Source organism: Trichosurus vulpecula, chromosome 5 (genome assembly GCF_011100635.1).
Source record: "Trichosurus vulpecula isolate mTriVul1 chromosome 5, mTriVul1.pri, whole genome shotgun sequence".
NCBI classification, from domain to species: domain Eukaryota; kingdom Metazoa; phylum Chordata; class Mammalia; order Diprotodontia; family Phalangeridae; genus Trichosurus; species Trichosurus vulpecula.
In genome coordinates this window covers 149,224,790-149,251,309 of record NC_050577.1, presented here as the reverse complement: position 1 = coordinate 149,251,309, position 26,520 = coordinate 149,224,790, and the positions used below count along the sequence as shown (strand labels likewise).

The window sequence follows — 26,520 nt, the reverse complement described above, 5'->3', positions numbered from 1 at the left end:
GCTGACCACAACTACTTGAAGCATAATCTAAAATTATTAATTCTAGTATCTTATTTTTGTACCTGCAAACCTGTAACAAGATAATATTGTTGTGGTTGGTCTAAGATTAAGAATAATTTGCATTTTACGTTAATATATTAGATATAATAAAACAATGAGATGACCAAAAAAAACCTATTCCAAATACTTTAACAGTATGCCAAGTGATATTGACTTGATTTGGGTGGCAGAAAGTAATGTATTTGGTGCAGACAAAACCTAGGATTCTCAACTTGAATGTCTAGCTCTGTTTTCTCCTGAACAATAATCAGAAGGCTATGCAGAGTAGCAGAGCTGTCAGGGATCAAAGTAGTCTAATTTAAAGGCAATTAGAAATTTAAAGTAATTTTATCCTGCTGGTCATATAGCCAGTAGATAGTCTAACCCCCTTAGTTCTATCTATTACAAAGTAGATGTTGTAAATCTAGACACTGACTCTTCTAATACACTCTAGCTATAACCAGGAGTGTGCTGGAGCCAATTTGAGCCTCAAGAACTATTTGTTAAAATTTCAGTGTGAGCATTTATGTGTGTGTGTGTGTGTGTGTACACACATGTGTATATATGCATATGTGTGTTTATGTATGTAAGTGTGTATGTGTGTATGCATGTATATATAAACAATGTGTGTTTAAGTATATATACACATATATACACATACACATATATGTTTTTTTTAAGTTTAAGTGAGGGAGTTGGGTGATCATGAAAGTCTTCATGTAAAAAAAGCAGTGCTTAAGGTGAGATTTTGGAGGAAGTAGGGAATTCTGTGAACCAGAAGTGAGGAAGAGTTCCTTCCAGGAATGGGAGACAACCAAAAACAAGAGATGGAGTGCCATGTTTAAGGAACAACAAGAAGACGAGTTGGGCTAGACCACAGAGTCATAGGAAGTAAGTATAATATATAATGAGACTGGAAAGATAAGTTGAGATCAGATTATTTTAATAGAACATTGTAAAAATATAACATAACTATATAACATATACAATATAACATTTAAAATGAAAGGCATTAAAAGCCAGATTTGACATTTTGTCTGAGAAGTACTCTGGAGTCACAAGAGTTTGAATAGACAAGTAACACAGTCATGCCCTACAGGAAAATCACTCTATGGAGAGAGTGTTGCAGTTTGGAAAGACTTAGGGCCAAGAGACCAAGTAGGAGACCTATGGTAGTTCAGGTGAGAGGTGAGAGTCTGAAATGTACAAGCATACATTTTCAAAATAAGTATCATAAACTATAAATTACCATATTAAAATATTTTCAACTGAGATTTCATCTCACATTGTGCAAATTAATTAGCAAACATGGTTTGATGTTAGAGGGATTTTATAAAGATAGGTATACTATTAAATACCCAGCTGAAGGAGCTATGAATTGGTCTAGCCATTTTGTATATCAGTTTGGAATTTTGTAAGAAAATTCTGTTACCTTTGACACAGAAATTCTACTGCTGAACTCAAAGACAAAAACAAGGGACTCTCTAATCCATACCAAAATATGCATAGCAACATTAAAGATGTGATAACAAAAAGTAGAAGCCAAGTGAGTACACATTGATTAGGTACTGACAAAAAAAACTGGGATATGAATATAAGGGATGTCACTATGTAGCAAGAAATTATGAATATAAGAAATACAAGGAAATGTGGCTTTGTATAAACTGATGCAGGGTTGAATAAAAAAGAATTATATCCACAAAGACTACAACAAATAAAAAAGATCATTTAAAGGAAGCTGAACTCTGGGTAACTGAAAAACCAATAAATTTGTATATATTTTCAGATGCAGTCACTATATATCTGATTTTGGCTTAATTATTTTTCTTTGTCAGAAGTCAGAATTCAATACAGAGGTTTTTCTTCTTCCCTGCCTTCTTACCCCATCCCACCTCCCCCACCTCCAAGAAAAGACTGTGATATTTGATTAACTGGTATTAAGAAGAGGTAGGGATACTGTCAATGAAGATTTGCACAATCTCTGAGGGGAATGAGATAAGGAGTCCACAAGAGTAAGAAAGGGGAAACAAAGTGTCACCTGAATACTCCGAATTTGTAGTGGGCTGTTGTTTGTCTTTCATTTTCTGAAGAGGACCATGACATCAGGGAGGTGATGCCATGACATTCAAGTGAATTGGATTTGAGTGAGGGAGGACTGTGCAAAGTCACCATCTTAAATGGTGCCTTTCCTCTGGAGTCATCTAAGAAAAATCAACATGACAATTTTCTCCAGCAGTGCTCAGTAGCCCTGAAGAAAGAGCTGAGAAAGCAGGTGGTAGGAACTACACAAGGATAAGTATATTAAGGTTGAAAATGGCAGAATTTCAGGGTAAGATGTTCTTGAATATTATCCAGTAAAACGTTAAAGAGGTCAACTGCAGGTCAAGGCTGAATAGGAGCATGAATGATGATAGAGTACAGTGAGTAAACTGGAAGAACAAGGATAAGTCAAGGAGTCAAAGGTCACAATGGGAGATGAAGAGTAGATTTTGTGTGAGAGTAGAAAGAGGAAAAAGGATAGTAGATTATGGTTGGAGAGTAGAATTTTGAAATTTAAGAAATTAGGGGTAGTCCAGTTCTAAGAGGTGATGAGGTATGAGCATGAGGCACCCTAGGTGGTGAAGTTGACGAGAAGACTGGTTTTAGAGTCAGGAAAACTCCAAAGATAGCCTTGGTGTTTCTTAGATTTGTGATCCTACACAAATCATTTAACCTCCTTCAACCTTAAGTCCCTCAACCATAAAATGAGGATAATAATAGTATGTATCTCACAGGATTATGGTGAGGATCAAATGAGATGATAGATAGATAAGGCACTTTACAAACCTTGAAGCACTGTATAAATGCGAAATATTATTGATATTCTTCTAAGTGGGCGATTGAGGTGAGATGGAAAACATCCTAGAAATTGAGGAGCTTGATTTGCGACAGCAGGTTGTCAGAGGGGTTGTCAACATGAATACTGAAGTCCCCAAGGATAGTGTCAGGAGATACTGCAGAGAGAAAAAAAACAGGTATTAAATTTGTTCTAAAAATTGAGAGAGTGAGTCAATTTTATATATAGTATAAAGAATCTTTGTACCTGATGTTCAGAGCAACCAAGAATGATGGAAGTCCTGGAGTTTAGGATTAGCTGAAGTAACTGGGGATATTGATTCTGTAAAAGAAAAGACAAAGACTCTGCCCTTGAATAATAGCTATATTGGAGTATTTGAAAGGCTGTCATGTGGAAGAAAGATAAAACTCATTCGATTTAACCACAGAGGGCAGAATTGGGAGTAATTGGTGGAATTTACAAAGGGGAGTATTTAGAAGTCTCCTCAAGAAATATTTCTGATAATTAGAGAAATACTTCTGATAATTAAATAATAAAAATAGAATAGGCTACCTCAAGAGTAGTAGGATCTCCTTCATTGAATGGTGATATATAAGGTATCTTATAGTAGGAATCTCGTGTATAGGTCAGACTATATAGCCACAGAGATCCATTCCAGTTTTAAAAATCTATAATCCTGTCAGGACACCAACGTTTGAATCCCAATTCTGATACTGACTAGCTGTGTGACCTTGGATAAGTGACTTTTCTTCTCTGCACCTCAGCTACTAGCCTCTCAGGGCTGCTATGAGGAAACCGCTTTGTAAACCATAAAACAAGATAGTACTCTGAGCTATTATTACCCAGAGGTAGGATGACTCATTTTGATTCAAAGCATCAGGAAGTCCTTGAGGCTAAGAGGCAAGACTGTAAATAGCAGCAGGCCTCTCCATTAGCTGAGTTATTAAGAGTAGTATAGCAATATTTGGAGTTTATCTCACAACTTTCAAGGTCGACTACATAGATACCAATTACAATAATATTCTATTTATTCAGAATTTTTATCAGAAAGCTGAAATGACAAGAATTCATTTTTTATAGAGCTTTCTAACTTTCATTGATGTTTATGGTCCTAGGATGGGGCCTTGGAAATCATGAGATTTCAGGGTTGGAAGAAAAATCAATAGCCGCGTAGTCAAATGGTCACTTAGACCTTTGTTAAATATCTGTAGTAAGGGACAACCTTCCAGGACAACCCATTTAGCTTGAGGATAGCACCAATTGCTAGGAGCTTTTCCCTTGTATCAATCCTAAATCTACCTCTTTGCAGCCTCCAACTGTTATTTCTAATTCTGCCTGTTGGAGTCAAGTAAAGCACGTCAAATTCCTTTTCCATATGACAGCCTTTCAAATACTTGTAAACAGCTATTGTGTCTCATTTTTCTTCAGTCATTTCTCAGTTATATCTGACTCTTCATGACCCCATTCGGAGTTTTCTTGACAAAGATACTAGAATGGTTTGCCATTTCCTTCTCCAGCTCATTTTACAAATGAGGAAACTAAGGCAAACCAGGTTAAGTGACTTGCTCAGGATCACACAGCTAGTAAGTATTTGAGGCCAGATTTGAGCACAGGAAGATGAGTCTTCCTGACTCTAAGCCCAGCATTCTACTCACTGTGCCACCTAGCTGCCCCTTCTTATCTCCCACCTACAGCAAATAAATATGCCCTGTTCCTCCAACCGGTTCTCATATACCTTGATTGATATAGGCTCTTCACTAACCTGGTTATCTTCTAAGTGCTCTCCAGGTTATCAATGTTTTCCCTATAAAGTGGCATGCAGAACTGAACACATAATCCTAGAGATGTGGTCCACCAAGAACTAACTTCAAGACCATCGTTTTCTGATCCTAAGCATAGTGCTTCTCTTAATGAAACCTGATTGTGTTAGCTTTATTTGCTGCCATATTATACTGTTGGCTCAGGCTGAACCTGCAATCCATTAAGACCCCCAAATCTTTTATAGATGAGCTCCTATCTAGAAATGCTTCCCATTGTCCTTGTGAATTAATCTTTTAACTCATTCTTTTTTTAAGTTTACCATTATCTTCTTTAAGTTCCATCTTAGAGGCAGTGTGGCATAGTGGATAAAGGGTCAGTCTTGGAGGCAAGAAGATGGAGATGGAGGACTGCTTCTGGTATATACCGACTCTTACTCTGAACACATCATTTAACCTCTATGATATGATATATTTTAAAAATCATATTAGCTTAATCCCACTGTTCTACTTAGTCCACATCTTCCTGAATCCTGACTTTGTCTTTGTATTAGCTATCCTTCCCAGCATTTTGTCATCTACAAATTTGATAAGTATGACATGTATGCTATTATTTCAGTCGCTGATAAAAATGTACAGATCTCACTTTACCAAGATAGCATCAAACCATTAAGGATTAATCTTTGGATATGGCCATTCACCCAGTACAGAATCCACCCAAATGAGCCATCATCCAGGCTACTTTTCTCCATATTTTCCAGAATAATGTCATGAGAGGCTTTGTAAAATTCTTGGTTAAAATTTAGATAAATAATACCTACCACATTCCTTTGACCTACTACTCAAGTAGCTATCAAAAATAAAGTAAGATTAGTATGGCATTTGATTAAACCACTGGTGATTACTACTTCCTTTTCTAAATGTTCAGTAACCCTTCTTTTAATAGTATGCTCTACAATTATGCCAAGAATAGAAATAAGATTAATTGGCCTCTAATCTATAGGTTCCGTTCTCCTTTCTTTCCTTTTTTGAAAATCAAGACCACATTTGTTCTCTCCAATCCTGTGGTACCTCTTTCAGAGATCATTGACAGTGTTTTAGAATAGAAACTCATTTGTAATAATATCTTATGAACAACAATGAAGGAAGATTATGAGCAATATTATCTAATAAAATAGCAATAAGCTATAGACAGAAAAATAAGTTTGCCAGCAACTTGGTTAGAGACCCAATTAAGCCAGATCATCCCAAGAGTACCTCAAAATGAGAGCAAGAAAACAATAGGTCAAAAATGGTCAAGATTCCTGTAAGACTGTTTTCTTCATCAGAAATTACCATATTTGAACTCCAGAATAATACCCCCAACAGGTTTTACATGAAAACATTACTAAAGAAAAGAAAATTTGAAAGAGTAGCTGTATATACATATATGTGTGTGTGCGTATATACACACATATATATATACATATATATATATATATATTTGGGGTATATATACATATATACACATAAACATATATGTGTGTATCTCTATATATATTTATATATGTGTATATATTTTATAAATGTATGTGTGTATATATATATATACACATACATATATGGAAGGTATATGTATATATACATATATATTACACATACTCGCATATGTGTTATCTCTCTGTCTCTCTATATATATATATGTATTTATATATGTGTGTATACACATTCCATACTGAAGGTGACCAAATTTTGAAAGTATTGAGAGATCAATTCTCAAGGTATATGAAAGAGGAGAGAACACCAAAAACTTTAGGAAAAAACAATCACAGCTATTATTTCTTTAGTGTGGCTGAGGAAATCAATACATACCTACACGTACTTTTCTGGCTCTACAAAATCTATATGAGAATATGAGATGAAACTAAGCAGAATTTCATAAGCAATATTCTATACAAGACCATGATTTCCCTTTTTTCCCCATTAATGGCCCCACCATATTTCCAGTCACCCACATTCACAACTCTGTAATCCTCTTCAGTTTTTTCCTCTACTTTAATCCCCATATCCAATAAGTTGCTAAGTTTTGTCAGTCCTACATCCACAATATCCATCTTGTTCTTTCAAATGATATGGCCCCTTGGTTAATTCAGACTTTCAATACCTCTCATCTACACTATAGTAATAGCCTCCTAATTGGTCTCCTGGCCTCTTAATGCCTTCCCTTTTCAATCCACCTTTGACATATTTGCCAAACTAATATTTCCTAAACACAAACCTAACTATTTCACCCCATATTGAAAAATCTTCAAAGATTCCCTGCCACCTATAGAATAAAATACATACTTCTTGTCCTTGAATTTAAGATCTGTCACAATCTGACCCATCCTTCTTTTACAGTCTCACAATATTCTCCTTCCAAAACTCCGTTCCAGTTAAATCAACCTATCAGTTCTCCCGTGCATATCATCCCCACTTCCCCTTTCATGCCTTTGAACAAGCCATCCCCATATCTAGAATGCAAGTCTTCTTACCTCCACCTCATAGAACACCTAGCCTCTTCAAGGAACAACAGAAGACCTTTCCTGATTCCTATACTTCCCTCCCCTAAGTGGGTAGCATTTTCTCTCTCTTGAATTAACCAATATAATTTTGTATGCATTTTGTTTTATACATTTTGTATCCCAATCCACCAGCAGCATATAAGCTTCTTGAGGGTAGGAACCAGCTTGTTTTTGTCTTTGTAACCCCAACACCTAGCATTGTGTCTTGTACATAGTAGGCACTAAATAAATGTTTGTGAAATTGAATTAGACTTTTAGTATTACAATGAGTTAAAAGCTATAGAAAGTAAACTCCTACTATGCTTATTATTTGTTGACTCATTTTTTAAATAAAGCATTTGATTCCATAGAGCATAATGTTGCCTTAAAGAGAGAGTTCTTAGCATGAGGTCCATGAACTTTTTTAATGTTTTGATAACTACTTTATATAGTTGGTTTCCTTTATAATCTCATGTATTTTATTGATGCATTTAAAGATGTTATTCTGAGAAGGGGTCTATAGGAGTCCACAACACACACACAAAAAAAGTTAAGAACTCCTTGTTTTAAGGCTTTCCTTCCTCCAAAAACATGTCTTACAAGCATATGTCAAAATCATAGAAGCTTCCTTGAAAAAAATACAACAAAGATAATTTTGTTCAATAGCCCTGATTATTAATATAAAGTGAGACACAAATTTAAATATCCTTCCCAAAGCTGTTTGTTATAGACAATGTCCAACATAGAGTCCAAATGAAATGAAGTTAAATTTAGCAAATGTTTATTAAAGATCCATTCCCTGTAGGTAGAGATGTCCTCCAGATGTTTCTCTTTGCAGATGACATTGAGCTGATTGAATCAAGCCTGGGAATGCTACAGGGCTTCCTAAGTGAAATCCCCAAATCATTCAAAACACTGAGCTTTTTATCCACATGAAAAGCCAAGAAAAAACAAAGAAAACCAATTGCTCAGAATACAGCATACTTTTGGATGGTTACTCAATGGTGTCTCTGTGTGTGTGTGTGTGTGTGTGTGTGTGTGTGTGTGTGTGTGAAAATCACTTAACACCACACAGTCTCTGAAGCATTAACATTACAGGTTACTCAACTTGAATTGAATAATGCAAAAGTGTAGGTTGGCACAAAGAGCCAAAGAGTATATTACTAATGAATTATTGCATCCCAAAAGCAGAAAAAAAAAGATATATGAATGGAAAAGAAAGTAGGTTATACATGAAATAACAGTAAGGGATAATTGATAGACAGCCTGAATGCTTCGTTGCAATACCCAGAGATCTGTATAACTCATGTAATAACAAAAGATCTAGAGGAAGACCTGCTATGTTGGCTAGCCCCGCTGTGGAGGATTGTGGGAAAAGAGGAACGTATTCCACACCAAATGAGAGGTCATGGATAAGTCATGATTTGCACCAATAGATGGAGTACCCACATTGATTAGATCACAAATTAGATTAGATCTATTGAAAAATCCAAATCTTAAAGTAATGTTGCATTCTTATAAGGGTATTTTCATCTCTAATTTGACAATGACGAAAATTCTTGGGCCAGGTTTTAAAGCATGCTTTTCTAAGTAGTTTCCAGTCCAAGTAATGGATTTCATATTGGAAAATCGTCAGTATTACAAGTTGAAATGTTGTTGTCTTTTGGAAAGGCTGTAATGAGAATTGATGGTTTACGTAGCTAGAATTACTTTTTTGAATGGTTTCCATCACCATACTTAGCAGGCAGCTTCATCCATGAAAATCACCCACTGAATTGTTTTCATTGTTTAAATTTCACCAAAGAAGGTTAGCAAAACATCTTTCAGAGATAATAAGCCACATTATAATTATAACAATCCATTCAGCAACAACAACAAAAAAAAAAACGTGCTGCCCTATTGAGAATTTAACTGTAAAAAAGAGTCAGGAAAGTCTCAGCTGTAGTTCCCACAGCAACCATGCCTCATTTCCACCTCACATTTCTATAATACAATTACGTTTAGACCTGCATTGTGTTCAGAGGAGCAAGAGTTATAGTTATAGGTTACAAAATACTCATTTTCCCTTGTTTATAACTTTACCAAAAGAAAAGGAAGCATGGTTTTCAATGAGATTCCCCACGTTTTATGTTTGCTCCAAGATTATCTCAGAAAGTAGAAGGAAAGAACACTGTATCTTTAACGAATTCTGAAGTAAGGTAAGAATTCATCTTCCTCTTCACTTTTATCTCTTTTTTTTCTTAGTACCTAAATTGATAGGTGACTTCCCAGTATGTTTAAGTATCAAATGTCTTCTATGAGTGAGAAATGTGAAATGGCAAAATTCCCTGCTTCCCCCTAGGCCATCTCTTGCTCTCCACAATAACAATCTCAAATTCCATTCAGTCTTCCCATGCTTTATGTAAAGTTGTATGTGAATTGGGTCATATTTTATATGTTCCATGGTGGCTTTTTTCCAAGTTAAAAAGCTATTTTTCATTATATATGTTTCTTAGCAACAACTTCTGTATAACATGAAAAAGTGAAAAACTAGAAACTATTTTTTTTTATTTTTTGTGTTGAAATTTAAATGGTATGCGTACTTGCTTCACACTGTCTTTCTAGGTTGGCATTCATGATTCAAGTATTTCAAGAGTGATATGTTCTCTTTTTGCATTCATTTTCCAAACAAAAAGACTGAAGTTATAAGGGAGGCAACTATGTGCTCAGACAGGCTGGCAATGACCCACCTTTTTTTTTCTCTCTCTGTTTTCTTTTTTCCTTTTAAAAATGTATTTATTGCAAGTTGAAAAAAAGAAATGAAATGGTCGAGTTAGTGCTGCTGCTGTTCCAAAAAAGGTCACTAGGTCAGAGTTGAAAGTTCTAAGTTCAGATTGAATTCGACCCTCCTCCCCAGAAGGTCACCAGGTAGCAAAGGGGCAGGGCTGCCTATCCAGTGGGGATCTTCCCCACTGGGGACCAACCACAAGCTTGAGGGGAAGTTTGGGGGCTCCATGGTGGCTTTTACATGTGTCATAGTAAAACTTGCTGTGAGATAAAGAATCATTTTGCAGCACAAATGAATACTCCCTAACTTGTTTGGTCATTGAGAATTTTCATATTCTGGTTTCTTAAAGTGAGACACTTTTAAACAAAGCAATGACTCGATTTGGTTTAGGGAGGGGTTTATATTATGCCTTTATTTAGCACCTCAATATTTTGTTCTGCACTTCCTGTTTTCATATGGTATGTGTTGTAACTTGTTCATAGGATGATATATCTAGAGATGAAAGGAACCTCAGAACACATCCATTCCAACACTCGTATTTGATAAATGAGGAAACTGGAATCCAGGTGTGACTTTTCCAAGGTGATATCAAGAAGTTGATAACAAGTCCTCTGACTCCAGAACCAGAGCTCTTCATTCTGTTTTATTTCCTTCAAGAATTACCTATGTTGGATTGTAAACTCCTTTCTTCAGGAAATCTGTTTGACTTAGCTTTCACAGTACCATATACATGTGTAAGATCAATAGAATATAACTTCCTGGAGGACAGACAGTTTTGTACCTTGTCTTTCTGCTCTCAACATCTAGGGCAGTGCCTTGAACGTAGTAGGTACTTGTCTTTTGTTGAACTGATTACTTGAATAAGAATCTCATCTTAGTGTTCAACACTTACATACTGTGTCATTGGCTGTCATATAGATGCAGGTTTTTAAAACTTGTTTATTTTCTTCTGGGGTATATGGGTATTCAAGGAGGACTAACACCTCTGATGTGAGGGCCTGCTGAGCCCTTTTCAGCTGCTAGTCCACCTTTGGTGTCCACCTTCAACCAACTCTTACCCATGTATCCAAGAAGCTATAACATGTGCAGCAGCCACACCCTCGTAAAACCAAAATGGGCTAAACCAGGGCAGGGGTAACTGACAGGCCTCAGACCCATGGGTGGGTTAGGGGGATATCTACCCCAAGCATGTGAAGACTTCCTCTGGCAGAATGGGCAGATGAGAATAATTTGTTTCGAAGGCCATGAAGGCAGCTGAAGCAGTATCTGTGGAGCATGTAGAGCTTGGTCAGACATCAAAGATGCCAGAGTCATCCACCACTTCCTGGGCCATCACCAGTCTTCTTGACTTTTGTCTTGCCACTTGACTTCAATGACTCTGGAAGAGAGAGCAAGATTGATGACTTTGTGCAATTCTGCCTCACCTACATCCAATTCACACACAAATCAAGACATTGTCACATGAAGTCATTGGTCCTCTTTGAAAATGAAGGCTGAACAACATTTTCTTCTATTGTCTATGGTTGTGGTTTATGTAATTGGTTTCCAAGTAAATGATGAGCTTGGATAATGGATTCATGATCAGAACAGTCAAGCTTTCAAACTGTGGTTAACTGGATTATAATCTTTTCCACTGGACCATGATTCATTTTAAAGATTTTTTTTAAATTATAAAACTCTCAACCACAAATAAATTGATCATAGATTTGAACCCAATGTAAAACTAAAACTATTAAGACAGCTAAATATAAACGTTAACAAGCATTGATTACCAATAATTATAATTCTGAGCAAAATTTAAAGAAATGCATATTCCTATGAATGGTTACTCATCTCATTTACTCACCTTTATTCCCATTCAATATTTGATCCAGGCTTAGTTTTGGTTCAGTAATGAATGCATTTCAAATTTAACCCAAACTCTTTTTAAATTTTGGTATCATCCACTCCAATGTATCTTTCTAACCTTAATCCATAGTACCACCCCCCCTTTCTGGTTTTCTATGGTTCAGTCACACTAATTTGCTCAATGGAATCTGTTCCCATATTATCTTCTCCCACTTCAGTGCATACACTTTTTCAGTGCATATACATTTGCATATACTGTCCAATAAAATATCTTCCCCCAAACTCTACATGTCAAAGTCTTTCTTTTCCTTCCAAGGAAGCTCAAAATGACACCTCCTTCACAGAGCCTTCCCTGAATCCTCAACTAGAATTCTCCCTTCTGGAACCTCTCATGCTATTACTTTGACTTCTCTTTTTCACTTAATCATTCATACATACTATTGCTATATGTTTCTTTGCCCCCTATATTCCATGATAAACTCCTTGAAGGCAGGGATTATGGTTGTTTTTTTTTTTGTTTTTCTATCCCCAGTTCTCATTATATTGCCTGGCACATAGTATGTGTTTAATCAGCATTATTTGAATTGAACTCTTTTGTCTATACTCTTTTCTATAAGCCTTCAAGACTCACAGTAGCTTTTTGTACATTTTTTTCTAAAATCTTTCCTGAAAATATTTTCTGCTCATCTGATAAAAGGCCAATGATTACTTTCCTTTCACCCCAGACCAACTCTTTGAGAGCTCAAACTTCCTAAATCTACTCCCTTTCACACTCAGAATCAGAAAAAAAAAGTAAGGCAAATGTAAGCTGTGTGTATTTCCTAACATGATACCCTGGTATCAGCCTTTCAAAAGGGTGTATGGCACAGCATTGTGTCTCTTAATCTAACCTTCTTATTCTTTGAAGTTAAGGTAACCTTAATCATTGAAATTTATCTACAGATTCACTTTCTAATTCCTGCAGGTTTCCCGCCATTTTAGAGCCTCATCTAGTATTTAATAGGGACTAGGAGTTACTGACATCTCAGCCTGGAGACAACATAACATAAAATACATTTAGACCACAGTGATGGATTAAAACAAGTATAAAGTAATAATTCCATGTGTTGAATGAAGTTGTTTCAAAGCACTTATTTGGTATTATCCAGATTAATTTAATTTGCCTATGTAAAGTTTAGAAGTAGCATATTAATTCTAAAAACAACCAGAAGGACATGTCCCCACACACCACTCACACATGTACAAATTTATAATACATATTCTCATTTAACATTGCTCATTAGATCACTGCCTTTACATTTTCATGTGATTAGGAAGACCAGGGAATGACCTGAAGACCTTTTTATCCTGAAGATACTTGTAGCATATCCTCTGCATAGTTTTTTGCGGTCCATATTGGCAGATTTACTATATGGGACACAAGATTCTTTGACCCAAACTGACCAGGCTCAGTTGATTTCTCATGTTTTACTGGAATCAGTTGTTGTTATTTATCCTTTATTTTTGAAAAGGATCATCATGGGGTGATGTTCTGATTCATGTGTGAATTGGATTTAAGTGAGGTAGACTTGCACAAAGTCTTCAGCCTCACTCTGTCTTCTAGAGTCATTGAAGTCCAGTGGCAAGACATCTTTGATATCTGACCAAACTCTAAGCTCTCCACAGCCACTGCTTCGGTTGTCTTCATGGGCATTGGAATAAATCCTTCTCATCCACTCCTTATGCCAAGGAAAGTCTTCAAATGCTTGGGGTAGACATCCCCCTGACTCACTAATGGATTTGAGGCCCATTGGTTACCTTCAGTCTGGTTTAGCCCATCTGCCAAGATGGTTTATTGGAGTGGGACTCCTACACATGCTATAGCCTTTTGGAGCCACAGGTGAGAGTTGAGTGCCAGGTAGATGCCAATGGTGGATGAGCAGTCCTAAAAAAGGGTTCATAAGCCCTCATACCAAAGATACTAGTCTTCCCTGAATATCCCATACACACAATCAGTATAGACCCAGAAATGAATCATACTTCCGGAGTAACTGGAGAAAATAGACTACACACAGAAAAAATAGCAAATGGACATTACCAGATACTACCTGACAGAGTTAAACTGCCTCAGAGAGACAGACAGTAAACATAATGGGAAGAGAATATAATTAAACTTCAGGTTTGATCCTAACCTGAAACCTCACTGTAGACTTGTCTCCAATGAACAGCCAGAGAAGTTTTACAACCAAGGACAGTAAGAACTGATGTTTTCTGTTTGGACTTTGGGAGCATCATTGGATCAGAGACAAAATGGAACCATGATACATTGAACTGTGTTGGGGTGATATTCTCCTGCCTTATTAAAGGGCTTTAGATTCCCTACCTGAAGAGTCCATCATTAATCAATAAGATGGCACCTGCCTCAGAGAGGAGGAAACTGATCCCAAAAGAGACTCCATTGGATTGACCCTGAGATAAGAATTATACTGACCAGGGACACAGTACATCAGAAAGAAGTCAACTGTATTTTGATAGACTTGTTCTTGGTTAACTGAGAAGATAGGGATGTCCAGTAACAAAAACTGCTGATTCTTCTTCTTTGATCCCAGGATAAAAAAAAAATCTAAGAATTCAGGCTCTCTATTACTTTCCAGCCAATTCATTTTTCCCACACCATATTTCCTTATGTAATTCTGGATCTATATATGCTAGTACAACATAGACCTCATTGCAGTGCCACTCTTTTGTTAATATATTTTTCCCTAATTACATGTTAAAGCACATTTTTAACATTTTTGTTTTTTTTAAGTTTTTAAGTTTTGAGTTCTAAATTCTATCCCTTCTTCCCTCCCCTCCCCAGATGGTAAGGGATCAGATATAGGTTATATATGTGACATCATGTAAGACATTTCCATATTAGTCATTTTGTAGAAGAAGACTTGAAAAAAAGAAAAAGAATGAAAGTGAAAAATAGCATGCTTTAGTCCATATTCAAACAATCTATTCTTTCTTTGTAGGCAGATAGTATGCTTCATTATTAGTCCTTTGAGGTTGTCTTGGATCACTGTATTGCTGAGAATAGCTAAGTCATTCACAATTCCTCATTGAATGATATTGCTGTTACTATGTACAACATTCTCCTGGTTCTGTTCACTTTACTTTGCATCAGTTCATGTAAGTCTTTCCAGCTTTTTCTTTTTTTTTTCTTTTTTTTTCTTTCCAGCTTTTTCTGAAATCATCCTGCTTGTCATTTCTTATAACACAATAATATTACACTACAATCATATACCAGAGCTGCCTGGAATTGGAGTCAGAAAGACTTCAGTTCACATACCACCTCTACTACTTACTAGTTGTGTGACCTTGGGAAAGTCACTTAACCTCTGTGCTACAGGCAGCTCCTTAGGACTTATCTAATAAATCAGATAGTTGTTAAGGTTGTGATTCTGGAAGTTCCCCACCATGAATTCACAGATCTTGTATATGTATAATCAGAATAAGTCATTAGATAGGTACAATATGCTTTATTAATAGCAATAACCATTTACATTAATATAGCAAAACACTTTTCTCATAATAAACCTTCAAGACAAACATGTGATTCTTAGCATCTTCATTTAAGGGAGAGGAAACTGAGGCAACTAGAACTAGGACTCCAACCCAGGTCCCCTGGCTCTAGGCCAATGTCCATTTCCCTGCAGTATGCTACTACCCTAACATGGATTTCCTCCTCTGATTCTCACCAAAGCTCTCTGGAATAGATAGGGTATTTTCCAGATGAGGAAACTGAGGCCCAGAAGGGTTAAAACACTTGCCCACTGGGCACACAGCTCCAGTGGCATACCAAATTTGATCATTGTTATTCTGCTATCCCTCAAAGTTGGCAGTTTTTGCCTTCTTCCATTTTTTACTTCTCCTGCCTTTTTTCTAAATGAGCTTCCATAGACCAGATGTGTAGCATCTAACAACTTTAGCAATCCTGGGAAACAGAATGGTAGCATGACATGATTGACTGTGAGCCTTTTTTGGTCACACTTGAGCTCATGCATTGTGGAAAGAATGTGATATTCAAAATTATAATTATGCCCTATAAAAAGCATCAAAAGCAAAGGCAAAAAAAAAAGTCAGAGTGTCCATGTAGCACATCTCATGTCAAGACACAAGTAAGAGAATGCAAATGTTATTCAGGCTGGCTCTCTAGGCAGCATATAGATTTCCCCCTTTCCTTGTAGTGTAATAAGGTACCTAGCAGTCAAGTTAACAATCGAAGATACTGTGTGCAACATGGATGAGCTTATATTATAGTCTGTAGTTTTCTGAGTTTATGTATTTTATTAGCAAACTTAACCTTGCCTGGGTTTTAATTAAATTTCTTAGGAGCCTTTTCATACAAAGACGAACAAAAGGAAGAAACAGGGTTTTTGCCGTTGTTTTTATAAGTGTGAAATAGGAAAACCTCTGGCCTCACTAATGTTAGCATTTGAATGCAAAGTTAATTGCAACATAATGAAGGTCTAATTGAAATTTTTATTCATGCATGATCATTCTGTCTAAATTCTTATACTGTAATTTAATCTTTTTCAGACTATAATAGATTAACTTAAGTGCTATAACATTTAGTAATTTGTGTTAAGTAGAAAAAAGAATGTCAATTTTCACCTAATGTTACGGCTCAAAAGGAATTTTAGCCAATTTCCTTGAGCCTTTTCCAGAAAAATTAAGTGATGACCTGAAGAAAATAGTACAGTGAAAGTCAGCTTAGTTCTGCCATTTACTAGCTATATGACCTTAGACAAGTCATTCACAATACGGAGGATCATTTTCTTCATTGTAAAATAAGGAAAGCAATACCTACAGTATGTCCCTCAGTAGGTTGTTGAGAGGATCAAATAAGAAAATTACCAAATGCTAAAGTACTTTAGTGATTATAAAGCACTATACAAACAAAAGCCTTTATTATTAATATTATCAAACTATTATTTCAGTCATGTCCAACTCTTCATGACCCCATTTGGAGTATTCTTGGCAAAGATACTGGAATGGTTCGCCATTTCCTTCTCCAGCTCATTTGACAGATGAGGAAACTGAGATAAATGGGTTAAGTGACTTGCCCAGGGTCACAAAGCTAGCAAATGTCTGAGGCCAGATTTGAACTAAGGAAGATGAATCTTCCTGACTCCAGAACTGGTACTCTATCCACTGTGCCGCCTAGCTGCTCTATTAACAAACTTACATTTCATATATTTATAGACTAAGCTTTAAGATAACCTAGGGGAAGATCCCCAAGTATAAGGGAAATTTGCCCATCTCTTTTCCTGTAAGCCTATAGAGCTCCTGTAGTCTACTCACCTCAACCAACATCCTGGAAGAGGGAGAAAATGACCAACATGTGTTCCAAAAACAAGGTGTTCCCTATCAGGAGGGAATTCTGCCAGAGCCTGTTGCAGGCTTGACCCAATGTCTCTGAAAGCCTTCCTAGGTGCTTGAGGAGAGAAACCCAACTTCAGGGCGAGGAGAGAGGAAGCTTGCCTCAATTCACAGAAGACTTGAGACCTCAGACTCGAGCCCCACATTGGGCACCAGAAACGATGCAGTTGGAGAGATACAGGAACCCCAAAGACCAGCATTCTGGGACAGGATCATTTGCAACGAATTCATGGACTCAAACATTCTTTAAGTCAAGGTGGCAAATATTTACTGTTATGCTTTTCAGCAGGCAAGAATTCATAGGGAACCTGCGACCCAAAGGGGGTACAGGTAAAGTTTACATAGGATAAACTATAGTAAAACATGTGCCAAATATGCTAACTAGGTGATTCAGGGCAGGATTAGGGAGTGGTTAAGGAGTGGTCAGTTCTTAAAAGAACATGCACATTTAGTATCTACTGTGCCGGCATTTTACCCAGAGTTTATTGGGAAATAGCCCAAAGAGGGGCAACAGGGAGGTGTGGTTTTAGGCCTGAAATATCACTAAGTCAACTAACATTCAGGACTGACTGATAAATACCCAGGCTGCCCCCCATTGATGGCTTGTTATACAAGATAAACAAAGGGAATATTCATATATCTAAGTCTAGGATGCACATAATGAGGAGTCCAGGATGCATATGATAGTCCAATGAGTAGTAAATATCTTTATGAGCCAGTACACAGCCAGTTCAAACTAATAAATTCTATAGGTGCAGCTGGCTACTGTATCAGGAAGAGAGATAAGTGTTTTGCTAGGGCATGCTGTCCTGTTTTGCTAGAGGATACTGTCCTTGAGCTGGGGAGAAACTGCCAGGGACTGTGTCTTGAGGCTAGGGAGAAATGTGATTTTGGAATTGGGGTCCAAGCACAGGCACCCAAGCACCTCATCAGGATCATAGTTTAAAAGCTACAGGAGCCAGCCAGTCCAATCCTGTCATTTTATATACAAGAAAACTGAATCCCATGGAGCTTAAATGACTTGTCCAAGGTATGACAGTAAAGAGAAAGGACTTAAAAGACTAAATAAATATTTGTTGAATTAATAAGGCAACATGTCCATAAAATCTATCCTTAAGAGTTATTGTCAGTTCTTGAGCTGAAAATTTGACATTAGCTTTGGCATATTATATTGCTTTGAACAAGTTGAATTTTGTTTTTAGCATAGCTCAACTCCCTCATAAACTATGGATGATAATCATTACTTCTATCTCAGAAAAAATGATGTAGATTAACCAATTAATATTTACAAAAACCCTGAAATTATAATGAACCGCCTAAATGCTAAGCATAGTTATTACTTGGAATTGAAAATACTACAGTATACAGAAGTGGTGTGGGCGAGATAATATTTATATTTGGATTTTTTTAACTTACTTTGAAAAACATTTCCAGATAATAGATGGTGATTTCCAAACTTAGCAACATAAAAGGAAGAGAAGCAATGTTCTATTGTGTATCAAGCCAATTTCCAAACAGAAGCCCCAGGTTCCCACTGCCTGTGTGAGCTATACTCTCTGTGACTGGTAGTCTTACTACCAGTCAGAGTCAGAGCTATCTTGGTACAACCAAAGTGTTGATGTCTGCTGGAGCTAGGGGGAGGTCAGGCTTTCTTTTTCACCATGGCAACTCTCCAGTCCACTGTTGGTATCCCTCAAATGGTCCCAGGCTAGGTGATTTTCAGGTACAGGAAAGAGCCTCTGCAAAGATACAGGGGTAAGAAATGGAGGGTCAAATTTGGGAAACTGTAAATAATCCAGTTTAGCTTAAATGGAGCACACACGAAGATGCAGAATGTCTGATAAGTCTCCCTTACTCCTATCACTGGCTAGGAAAGTATGGATTGGGTCAGGTACAACATCAAGTCCCAACTTGAGTATGTGACTCTTAGTTTCCACACTATGGTGTCCTATGACTTTTGCTGTTCTCTTTGGCCCTGGAACTATGTCCTATCCAATTAGGAGTTAGATTAGTGTTTTTAAAAGAGGGAACTGTCATAGAGTCAAACAAGTGGCTGTATGCCCTACAAGGTTAAGAAGGCCCGGAGAAACTGCCCAAAGTCAAACCTTGTAGTAAGTAGGACAGCAGATAAACTACAGATAGTAGATAACTCGAAGGAAAAGCTTATGAATGAAAGGCAAAACAGTACAGGGGAAAGAGCCCTGATTCTGGAGTTAGAGAACCTGTGTTCAAATCCCACTTCTGATGTGTGACCTTGGGCAAGTAATATTACCTGCCTCAGTTTCTTCATCTGTTAGATGAGGTGACCTCTGATATCCCTTCCAGTTTTAGGTCAGTACAAGCAACAAAGAGAATATTTGCCTACTCCTATCACAAGAGGCAAAAAAGGTTTCTCCCAAGTCAATAATTAACCATCTTTTGCTTGGAGAAGAAAAAAAGGCTGCCAGGATTTTTTCCCTACATACCTCAAATATTCAAAATAATATTTTGTCCTTTCAGTGATTAGAGAAGACTTCATTTCTCTCTGGCACCATCATTCCTGAGAGCCACCAAGGCACAGTAGATAGAAGGTTTCCTTTAGAAGCAGGAAGGCCTGAATTCAAGCTGTCATGCCAATGACCAACAATTTGGTTGTTTTTAACCACTTAAATTCTCAGTGCTCCAAGTAAGTCTGAACAACTGCAAGTCAGAGGTTACTTATTGCAGCAGTGAAAAGAGTTTCCACACTGGAAGCTCCCCACACTGATGAAATCATAGGTCCATACCAAAACAAAACAAAACAGTCATTCCTAACTTCAGAGGCAATGCAAGTAGCTATCACAGTATCCTCAATTGATAGTTTTCTAGTGGTCCTCTCAAAGCCATCTGAAGTGAAGAGTCTCACAAGACTAATGAGTAATAATGGCATGTGTGCATGCATGTATATAATGGAATATATGCATATAAATATATAGCAAATAAATATAAATGCCATATATTGCTTTATTATTCAATAACAATATATATGTAAATATATATATGTGTGTGTACATATATATGTATTGTGGAGAGTGTGGAGACAGAGACAGAAAGAGAGAGAGAATTCTAGGTTATGGGGTGAGTGTTTGATCTCAGAGTAGGAGTATTTGGAGAACTTTAGTGAGAGCTGTACAGTCGAGACCATTCTAAAGGAGAAGGAAGATTACTAGCAAGCAGGCTAAAAGGAAATGTCTAAGAATTCTCCCTCCACCCTCCTATAATTCCACTTTTCTGCTTGAATATGTATTTGCATGTTTATTTTTATCCTCTACTGATGGGCTGATATATGTATTTGATTATGTCGTGTGCTTTGCCACTAATTTTAATTTGCAACCGTTTCAATTCAGGCCTAAATTTAATTCACATGGAATTTTTTTTTTAGCCTTCTAAAGCAAGCAAGTATATCCCAAGTCAGTTTACTTTAAATGTTTTTTTTAAAATATATATAGAGAGAAGAAAGACATAGCTAGCGATTAATGCCTGAGAAGGGAATCAGAGTTGGCTTAGGCTTATATGGCTATTATTGGTCAGATACATCATTCTTAACTGAGGACCTTGCAAAACAGAGGGAGCACAAATTTCTCTCTAGTGGTTTAGATTGAAAGTTTCTCTGCCTTTATGTGTGGGAGTTATTAACCCTCCAAACCACACCAAAACAATGCACCAGGATTGCTTTCTAAAACTCAGTTAAGTGCCTGGTACAGCATTTGGGGGGTCCATTGGCTCTGTCTTTCAGGTCCTGGGATTTCCTAGATTTTGATTTCTTGTAATATCCATTTGGCTTTAGGAAACTAATATAATTTTATGGTAGATAAATCTTATTAAGGATTTTCCCCCATTATGTGAGATTTGCAGATTGTTTTTTAACCAGTAGTAGAGAGGAGTTTCACTTAATGAGCCTTCCCAATTCAAGAGTAATCATAGCCTTGATGATGAGGAAAGTGTGGGGTGGTGGTGGATAAAAGACACAAACACATAAGTGCCAAATCATATATATATATATATGTATATAAATACATACATATATATAATACATACATACATATATAAATCATATACATATATATGTGTGTGTATGTATGTATTTATATGTATATGTATGTATATATGTGTATAGGTAGGTGTGTGTATATGTGTGTGTGTGTGTGTGTATGATTTGGCACTTATGTGCCAAATATACACTTATACACACACACACACACACACACACACATATATATATATATATATATATATATATATATATATATATATATATACACTTATACACAAATATATATACGCATATATGTATAATGCCCATTTCCACCCTGCTGCCCTCCTACCATTTATAGCAATCTTCAGTAAAATGTGGGGATGGAACTAAGTGATTTCTAAGATTCCTAAAATTCCATGATTCTAAGTTTGGGGCATTCTGACTTTGTAGGATCTTTGACAGCTTGATGGGACCTTAGACATCTCCTTTTCTAAAGATAGGAAATTGTCTGTATGAGGTCCCAAAGGTTGACATTTGAACATAGATCCTTATATTCCAAATCCAATCTACTCTTTTCCATGCTGTCCCTTTCTGAATGGGCTAAGCTTCTTCCAAGGATGGCCTATTCATGTTCTTTCTGATTTCTCACCTTCCCAGTCTTCAAACCTTAGAGCAGGAATCTTTGAATCCTCTCTCTTCTCACATCTAATCAGCAACTGAATTCTGTTCTTTCTAGTTTGGCAGTATTTTTCAACCATCCTCTTTTCCCATTCATACTGCCACCAGCTCATTACTTCCACCTGAATTATTCCAATAACTTTCTAATTACTTTTCCTTCCTACAATATCTCCCTCTTTGATCCATCCTACACACTGCTGCAAGATTAATCTTTCCAAAGAATGACTCTGGTCCCTTGCTCAAAATCTTTAATGGTTGCCTAATAAAGTCCAAACTCTTTCCCTTATCATAAAAGGCCCTTCACAATTTAGCCCCAAATTACTTACCCAACCTGACTTATGATGAATAATAAATCCTTTCAACATGTAGCTTTTTAACTTGTTTCTGTATAGAGTCACACTCCTTTCTACCTGCAGTGTTTTATCAACCTGAAGTGCTTGGTCTCCAAACACACCCTTTGTTTTCCATCTGTGTTTTGTTCCGTCTGTTCCTGATGCCCAGAATGCTCTTCTCATCTCTCTCCTCACCTTCCCCCTCTCCTCTCCACCCCAATACTACTTATCCTAGCATTGATTCGAGGCCCAGATAAATAACTTCCCTTCCATGCATCCTTTCTGTTTCTCTACATCAGAACTTCTCTCCTCTTGCTCTCCATTGCCACCTACTATAGCATCTTGTACCTTTCTTATTATGCTTTCACATTCAACCTTGTATTGTAACTATTTTCAGAGGCTTGACTAGGGATTTTTACCTGGGACAAAAAAAAATGGGTCTGGGGGCAGAGAGGAGTATGAAGGGAGCACAAGGGATAGACTGGAGGAGAAAAGTGTTGGTAGCATAAAGGATAGTCCAAACTCCTTCATAAGGAGAAGACAATCCATCTCTTCTATCTCCGTGCTCCTATTCTCTTGCTCCAAAACTCCTTCTAAGGAGTTTAAGAAACACGACATGTGGTATCTAGACCACTGTGAGGAGGAAGAATATCCCCAGAAAGGATAGGTAAATAGGGAAAATTCCCAAGCACCTTACCCTAGTTATACCTCTGACTATCCATATACATGTCATCACTCCTTACTAGACTATATAATGTCTGTAAGGACAAGCACTGCATTATGTCCCCCAGAGATTCTTATATGAACTTGCCACTAATAAATATTTGAGAAATAAGTAATTGGACAGCTATATCTATAAACAGGGGAGCTAAGTGGTACAGTGGTTCCAGCTGGTATTGGGCCTGGAGTCAAGAAGACCTGGATTCAAATCCAGCCTCAGACACTTACTAGCTGTGTGGCCCTGGGAAAGTCACTGAACCCTGTTTGCCTCAGTTTCCTCATCTGTAAAATGAGCCAGAGAAGGAAATGGCAAACCAATCTACTATCTTTGCCCAGAAAACCCCAAATGGGGTTGGACATGACCGAAACAACTGAATGACAACAAAATATGTAAATGATCTTCAGCATGAGTCTGAGTGCCCAAGGTGAAGAGTTAGATTGAAAGAATAAGAGAATTAACTTGTTTTAGCAGCCACATGTTAAGCACATCTATGCTGCTTACCATGCCACTTCATGTCATTTCTTAGAGAAGGAGATTTTATTGTTTTTAACCTTGGAGTAAACATTAGCTCAGATCAAGGTCTCGTTTTCAATTCAATCCTCTCCTCTCCCACAATCCTAATGAACATAACAGTAGCAGAGATGACACCAAACATATTCTACCTTCCACATATGAAAGCGAAAAACGTTGGCAGAACATTGTGTCTTTGAGTGTTCCAGAACTTGAATCCTTGCCGATTGATAGATCCTATATGAGTATTGTCAATGATTCAGTTAGGCTTTGGGAGAGACGGTGTTATATAAAAGGAGAAAAGGCCAACACTCCCCATGCCCAACAAAAATAGAAGAGACTCTAGTGACCTTTATAACACATATATATGGTTATGTTGTTGCCATCTACTCTGGAGAATTAAAAAGGATCGTTGCATTTGTTTTTTCTTTTTTTTTTTTGTTTTTGAGAGGCAGTATAGTATAGCGGCAGACAGGACACTGGTCTCAGAAAGATGAGGGTTCTAATCTTTCCTCAGATGTTTACTAGCTTCATGATCAGAGGCAAGATGCTTAACTTCCCAGGGCCTCGGTTTCCTAATCTGTAAAATGAGGGGGCTAGATGAGACAACTTCTGAGATTCCTTCCACTTTGAGCTCTATGATCCTGTTGAAGGAAAGAGTCCCCTCAAAATCAATTATACTATCCACTGTACCATAAGTGACTAGTCTCTCCCATGCGGGCACTCTTTCTTTGTTTATATGGCAGCAGTCATTTGAAGGGTAGGCACTTTAATCAAGTCCACAGTGCAGTCAAAACCTCTCAACTCTAATTTTCTGGTGACTAGGGGAAAATATTACAGATAACAAAATAGAATAAATTGAGGGAAAATTAGGTATGATATTGTTAGTGATTCTTTGAAATCAACATGAAAGCATACTACAACCACTGACTGAAGTATTCATTACGGACTTCCTGCCAAACTTGTTTTCTCAAGGGTCAGAAGGCTTTCGCTCCTTCCCTATTGTTAGTGTGGATCAGCCCAAGAGACTCTTTAGAAGATTTTCAGCATAAGGGTAGCTCTGGCTCAATTAGACCCCTACAAGGCATATCCAAAAACTATGTGTATGACCCTGCACAAGCCATTTAAACTCTGTTTGCCTCAGTTTCCTCTTCCATAAAATGGAGATAATACCACTTATTTTCCAAGATTGTTATGAGGATCAAAAGAGGTGACATATGTATAGTGCTTTGTAAGCCTTGAAGCCCTGTATAAATGCCAGTTGTTACTAATTTCGTTGTTGTTGCTTTTTGCTGCTGCTGTTATAGTAGGGATAAAATAGATTGGCTAGAAATTAGGAAGTTCCTAATCAAAAACTGTAACTCATACACTCAGAGATATTTACTGGCATTTACCTGAAACCTTAGAACCTCCATAAAATACAACATTTACCTATAGTTTCTACTCAGCAAAGCCTTCTACACTTAAAGGAATTTATGTACTTGCTAACAATCAGGTTCTCAGCTTGTCATGACTGGCCTGTATAGAGAAAGCCAAAAGGCAATGGAGAGCAAGTGGGTCCGAGACAAGGCAAAAAAGAAAACACAGAGGGAGCTTTTCTCTTCCTCCATAGATAGAAACTGCAGAAAAATATAAATTGTTATAACATAAAGAGGCTCATGAGTTTCACTCTATATATTTTCCCTTCAAAGAAATTATTAGCTTACTGAAATTAGTAATGCAACTCTTAAAAGGGAGGGTTTGTTCCCACATAAAACCTCCTTGCAAAGATTATTACAGAGAAGCAGAAATGCTTTACCAAAGGTCTATTGCTCTGCATTCGTTATATAATTGATTATCACTGCCAGTCTGATAGCAGTACATCATTACTAAGTAATAATATTGGTGGAGAAAAGCTATCATTCTGGATGAGCCTTGGGGCATTTAAGTTAAAGCCCCAAATTACATGGTGTTTTTGAAGGCTATCGCCCTTTGGTATGGAAAGAAAGAGGATGTTAACAAATGTTATGGTCTCTAAAGCAACTTTGGTTCACAGCTTGCTGGCAAAAAAAAAAAAACATGGGTTAATGTGGCAAGTGTCACTCTCAGAAAAAAAGGTCAGATGGGCAGACCGGAAATATAAAAATTCAGGAGGCGAATGAGTGGATGGCTTCTGCAGGAGAAAGCTTCTGAGAAGGGCCCACCAATTAGAAGGAACAATGGGGTATAAATTATCCTCTTCTCTTCCTCATGGAGGTGAGGAAGGAATAGTAGGAGGAAGGGTGGGAGCAAAGTTCATGCCAGAGTGTTCTACCCCAACTCAGAATGCATGGTATGAAATTAGACTCCAAGGAAGAATTCAAACACTCACTCTCTCCTTTCCACTTTAAGGCCAGCTTCAGAAGTGGCAAATGTGCCCCAGCTACCTTTATCTATTGAATATAAGGAACAGTATAGATCAGGGATGGAAAACCAGCAGCCTCAAGGCCACGTGTGGCCCTCTAGGTCCTAAAGTGCTGTCCTTTGACTGAACCAAAACTTCACAGAACAAATCACCTTAATAAAAGGATTTGTTCTGTAAAAGTTAGACTCAGTCAAATGATCCACACGCAAGGACCTAACCACATATAGCCTTGAGGCTGAAGGTTCCCCATCCCTGGTACAGATGACTGAACACAAGGAATTTGACCTAAGCAAGTCTGTGAAGACCATTTTGAAAAGCCTTATCTTCTGTGTACATGATGCCCAAACAGCCAGTTGTTATATAAACAAAATATCACCCCCACAAAAAAAGTGTTGGTTTTTTTTTGTTGTTGAATTGATTCTTTTCTTAATTGAACTGATTATGAGTTTTCACACGGCATTGACAATTTGTTTCTCCATTCTGTTTAACCAAGCCTACATTCCCGCAATTCATATAAACTAAACAATAAAAAGTAGAAGTACAGGAGAGAGACCCTCATCTTAAAGTCAACCGGGTCACCACATTTTTCAGAATCCTTGCTTTTTTGATAAGAAAAAAAAATAGATGTAAATAACAGCAAACAGAAGTGATTTTGTAAGGGAAGCCACAAAGGGCTGGTGGGAGGAAGAAAATCAAGGTCCTTGCATCTCAGCTTGTGCAAGTTCTG

At 37.2% G+C, this 26,520-nt stretch overlaps 1 protein-coding gene and 1 pseudogene across 1 annotated transcript in view; both read left to right on the top strand.

The window, feature by feature from the left end:
* Nucleotides 1-26,520, top strand: part of LHFPL3 (LHFPL tetraspan subfamily member 3) — a 491,008-nt gene that overhangs the window by 428,451 nt on the left and 36,037 nt on the right. The gene's annotated exons all lie outside the window — the stretch shown is intronic.
* Nucleotides 23,693-23,846, top strand: LOC118852499 (annotated as a pseudogene).